At 64.8% G+C, this 4,604-nt stretch overlaps 1 non-coding gene across 1 annotated transcript; it reads left to right on the forward strand.

Moving 5' to 3' along the window:
• The first annotated feature begins 1,790 nt into the window (after window positions 1–1,790).
• Window positions 1,791–1,909, forward strand: LOC131861643 (5S ribosomal RNA). The gene has a single exon (XR_009360676.1). It is a non-coding gene; the product is annotated as a 5S ribosomal RNA (ribosomal RNA).
• Window positions 1,910–4,604: the final 2,695 nt, after the last annotated feature.

Genomic DNA, 4,604 nt, shown 5'->3' on the forward strand with positions numbered 1-4,604 from the left:
GTGGTAGGATGGGTGGGTGCCAAGATGGGTCACAGGGTGGGTGCAAGGGTGGGTAGGTGCTAGGGTTGGTGTCAGGGTGGGTGGGTGCTAGGTTGGGTTCCAAGGTGGGTGCGAGGGTGAGTGTCAAGGTGGGTCACAGGTTAGGTGCTAGGATGGGTGAGTGCTAGGGTGCAAAGGTGCCAGGGTGGGTGCTAGGATGGGTCGATGCTAGGGTGAGTGGCAAGGTGGGTCCACAAGTGTCAAGGTGGGTGCCGAGGTGGGTGCCAACTTGGGTTCCAAGGTGGGTGCCAAGTGGGCGACTGCTATGGTGGATGCCAAGGTGGGTCACGGGGTGGGTGCCAAGTTGCTAGGTTGTGTTCCAAGGTGGGTGCCAACGTGGCTGCTAGGGTGCGTGGGTTAAAGGGTGTGTCACAACGTGGGTGCCAGGATGGGTGCGCACCCACACTGGCCAAGACGGGTGCAAGGTTGGGTTCCAAGCCCGGTCACAGGCTGGGTGCTAGGATGGGTGGGTGCCAAGGTGGGCACCAGGGTGGGTGCACCCACCCTGGCCAAGGTGGGTCACGGGGTGGGTCCTAGGGTGGGTAACAGGGTGGGTACTAAGGTGCGTGCCAAGGTGGGTCATGGGGTGGGTGCCAAGGTGGGCACCAGGGTGGGTGTGCACCAACCCTAGCCAGGGTAGGTCACGGGGTGGTTGTCGGGGTGGGCGTCAAGGAGCCAAGGTGGGTGGCAAGTAGCCAAGTTGCGTGCCAAGGTGGGTGTCGGGGTGGGTGCCAAGGATCCAAGGTGGGTGCCAAGGAACCAAGGTGGGTGTCTGGGTGGGTGCCGAGGTGGGAGCCAGGGTGGGTCCCAAGGTGAGTGCAAAGGTGGGTGCCAGGGTCAAGGTGAGTGCCAATGTGGGTTCCAAGGTGCCAGGGTCAGGGTGAGTGCCAATGTGGGTTCAAAGGTGCTAAGTTGGGTGCGAGGTTGGGTGCGAGGGTGGGTGGGTGCCAAGGTGTGCTAGGTGGAAGCCCGGGTGGGTCGGCATCCCATGGGTGTCGAGTTGGGTGCCTGATGGGTGCTTCTTGTCAAGTTTTAGTCGTCGGGACTCATTTCGAGCCTTAGAGGTCGTTTCTTGTCCGGTTGCCCTGTCTTCGACCTGGGAACCCAATTTTGGTCCTCGGGTCCCATTTTTTTTTGTCTCGCATCCCACTTTTGGCCTGTGGCCTTTTCGGGGTCGATTCTCGTTTTGGGCATCAGAGCATGTTTCTTCTCCTAAAACCCAATATTTGTTTATTAAGTCTCGGAACACATTTTTGTTCTCGTGGACCCATCATGGGTCTTGGAACGCATTTGTGGTCCTTGGGTCCCATTTTGCATCCCGAAACTTGTGTTTTGGTGCTTGATCCCTATTTTGGGTGCCCACCTTGCACCAAGTGCGCACCCGGGGCAAACCGAGCGCCTTGGTGCACCGGGGCAAGATCGAGCGTGCACCCGAGGCGCCCCGAACATGCACCAAGGTGCACTCGGCCCACATGTGAGCGCAGGTCGTTGCGCCCGAGGTGGTGTGTGGGCACCGCGTTGCAGACGGGACACTGCACGCACACGACGCCCCGTCCAGGTGCACGCACGTAGGCCGGGCCGGGTGCACACCCGACGCCCTAGCAAGGTGCGCGCACCCGGGCAGGGCTCACACTTGGCGAACGGGGCGCACTTCGCGAGGGAGGGTGTGCACCTCGACGGGGGTGGGTGGCCGGGGTGGATTCGCACGTGGGTCGCGGTTTGCTAAGTACACACTGCGACAAGCTCATAACGGGTGCGATCATACCAGCGTTAGTGCACCGGATCCCATCAGAACTCCGCAGTTAAGCGCGCTTGGGCCGAAGTAGTACTAGGATGGGTGACCTCCCGGGAAGTCCCGGTGTTGCACCCTTTCTTAGTTTTTCGCCGGGCGTCGCAATGCTATTTGAATAAACCTTTTGCCCGTTTGCGTTCTCGTCGGGGCCGGGCCGGGCCGGGGTGCGCTGCCCGCACTACCGCGCGCGCGGGGGCGACACCGAGCGCGCACCCGAGGCGCCCCGAGCACACAGGCCACGGTGCAACCCGGGCGTTGTGCGCGCACCCCGGTGCGCCCGAGGTGCTGCGCGCGCACCCAGGTGAAATCGGTGTGCACCTCGGCCAGTGCGCGCTCGGTCGAGTCGCGCACGTTGGCCAAGGTGCACGGTGATGTTTCTTACTCTAAGGTTCCGCACCAGACGCCCGGGACAGGTGAGCGAAGCTGGGCGGGGCCGGGTGCGCGGCCGGGGCAGGTGCACGCAGCTGGAGAGAGCTTTGGAGCACACCAGAGGTGCGCACCTTGGAGCACACTTCGGAGCGCACCAATGATGCGCTCCATTCAAAAGTTTCCTGAAAAGGCAAAAAAAGTTGAGATTATAGAATTTCCCACTTGAGAGATTGTAAAAAAAAAAAATTTAAAATGAAGGAAACGCGGGTGCCAAGGTGTGCGCGCCCGGGTGCGCAGCCCAGCCAAGGTGTGCGCACCAAGGCGCCCACCCTGGCGAAGGTGCACGCAAGGTGCGCACCCGAGGCAAACCGGACAATTAACCCAACTTTCGACTTCGCGCGCACCTGCGCACCTTGGAGCGCACTTCGGAGCGCTCCTTGTTGCGCACCAATCTTGGGCACCTCGGAGTGCACCATGGCGCCCACCAAGGTGCGCACCCGGGGCAAACCGAGCTCCGACTTCGTGCGCACCTTGGAGCGCACGAAAGGTGCGCACCATGGCGCCCACCAAGGTGCGCAGCCCAGCCAAGGCGTGCGCATCAAGGTGCGCACCCTGGCGAAGGTGCGCACCCGGGGCAAACCGAGCTTCGACTTCGTGCGCACCTTGGAGCGCACAAAGGGTGCGCAACCCAGCCAAGGTGTGCGCACCCCGGGCAAACCGAGCTCCGAATCGTGCGCACCTTGGAGCACACTTCGGAGCCCTCCTTGGTGCGCACCGATGTTGCGCACCTCGGAGCGCACCCGGGGAAAACAATGCAATTAACCCGACTTTCGACTTCGTGGGCACCTCGGAGCGCTCTCGGGTTCGCACCTCGGAGCACACCGAGGTGCGCACCTTTGATGCGCTGCCTTCACCAATTTCCAGAAAAGGCAAGAAAACATTGAGAAGGTGTGCGCACCGAGGTGCCCACCCTGGCGAAGGTGCACGCGAGGTGCGCACCCGGGGCAAACCGGGCTCCGACTTCGTGCACGCCATGCTGCGCACCTTGGAGGGCCATGGTGCGCACCTTGGAGCACACTTCGGAGCGCTCAATGGTGCCCAACCCAGCCAAGGTGCCCACCGCGGCGAAGGTGCACGCGAGGTGCGCACCCGGGGCAAACCGGGCTCCGACTTCGTGCACGCCGCACCTTGGAGCACACTTCGGAGCGCTCCTTGGTGCGCACCAGGGCGCGCAACCCAGCCGAGGTGCCCACCCCGGCGAAGGTGCACGCGGGGTGCGCACCCGAGGCAAACCGGGCTCCGACTTCGTGCACGCCATGGTGCCCACCGCGGCGAAGGTGCACGCGAGGTGCGCACCCGGGGCAAACCGGGCTCCGACTTCGTGCACGCCGCACCTTGGAGCACACTTCGGAGCGCTCCTTGGTGCGCACCAGGGCGCGCAACCCAGCCGAGGTGCCCACCCCGGCGAAGGTGCACGCGAGGTGCGCACCCGGGGCAAACCGGGCTCCGACTTCGTGCACGCCATGGTGCCCACCGCGGCGAAGGTGCACGCGAGGTGCGCACCCGGGGCAAACCGGGCTCCGACTTCGTGCACGCCGCACCTTGGAGCACACTTCGGAGCGCTCCTTGGTGCGCACCATGGTGCCCACCAGGGCGCGCAACCCCGCCGAAGGTGCACGCGAGGTGCGCACCCGGGGCAAACCGGGCTCCGACTTCGTGCACGCCGCACCTTGGAGCACACTTCGGAGCGCTCCTTGGTGCGCACCAGGGCGCGCAACCCCGCCGAAGGTGCACGCGAGGTGCGCACCCGGGGCAAACCGGGCTCCGACTTCGTGCACGCCATGGTGCGCACCAGGGTGCCCACCGCGGCGAAGGTGCGCACCCGGGGCAAACCGGGCTCCGACTTCGTGCACGCCGCACCTTGGAGCACACTTCGGAGCGCTCCTTGGTGCGCACCAGGGCGCGCAACCCAGCCGAGGTGCCCACCCCGGCGAAGGTGCACGCGAGGTGCGCACCCGGGGCAAACCGGGCTCCGACTTCGTGCACGCCATGGTGCCCACCGCGGCGAAGGTGCGCACCCGGGGCAAACCGGGCTAGGACTTCGTGCACGCCGCACCTTGGAGCACACTTCGGAGCGCTCCTTGGTGCGCACCATGGTGCCCACCAGGCCGCGCAACCCAGCCAAGGTGTGCGCACCAAGGTGCACGCGAGGTGCGCACCCGGGGCAAACCGGGGTCCGGCTTCGTGCACGCCGCACCTTGGAGCACACATCGGGGCGCTCCCGGGTTCGCACCGGCGTTGCGCACCGTGGTGGGCACCTCGGAGCGCACCGTGGTGGGCACCTCGGAGCACACCAAGGTGGGCAGCGAGGTGCGCACCTTTGATGCGATGCCTTCACTAATTT

Source organism: Cryptomeria japonica, unplaced genomic scaffold, assembly GCF_030272615.1.
Source record: "Cryptomeria japonica unplaced genomic scaffold, Sugi_1.0 HiC_scaffold_32, whole genome shotgun sequence".
Classification (NCBI taxonomy): domain Eukaryota; kingdom Viridiplantae; phylum Streptophyta; class Pinopsida; order Cupressales; family Cupressaceae; genus Cryptomeria; species Cryptomeria japonica.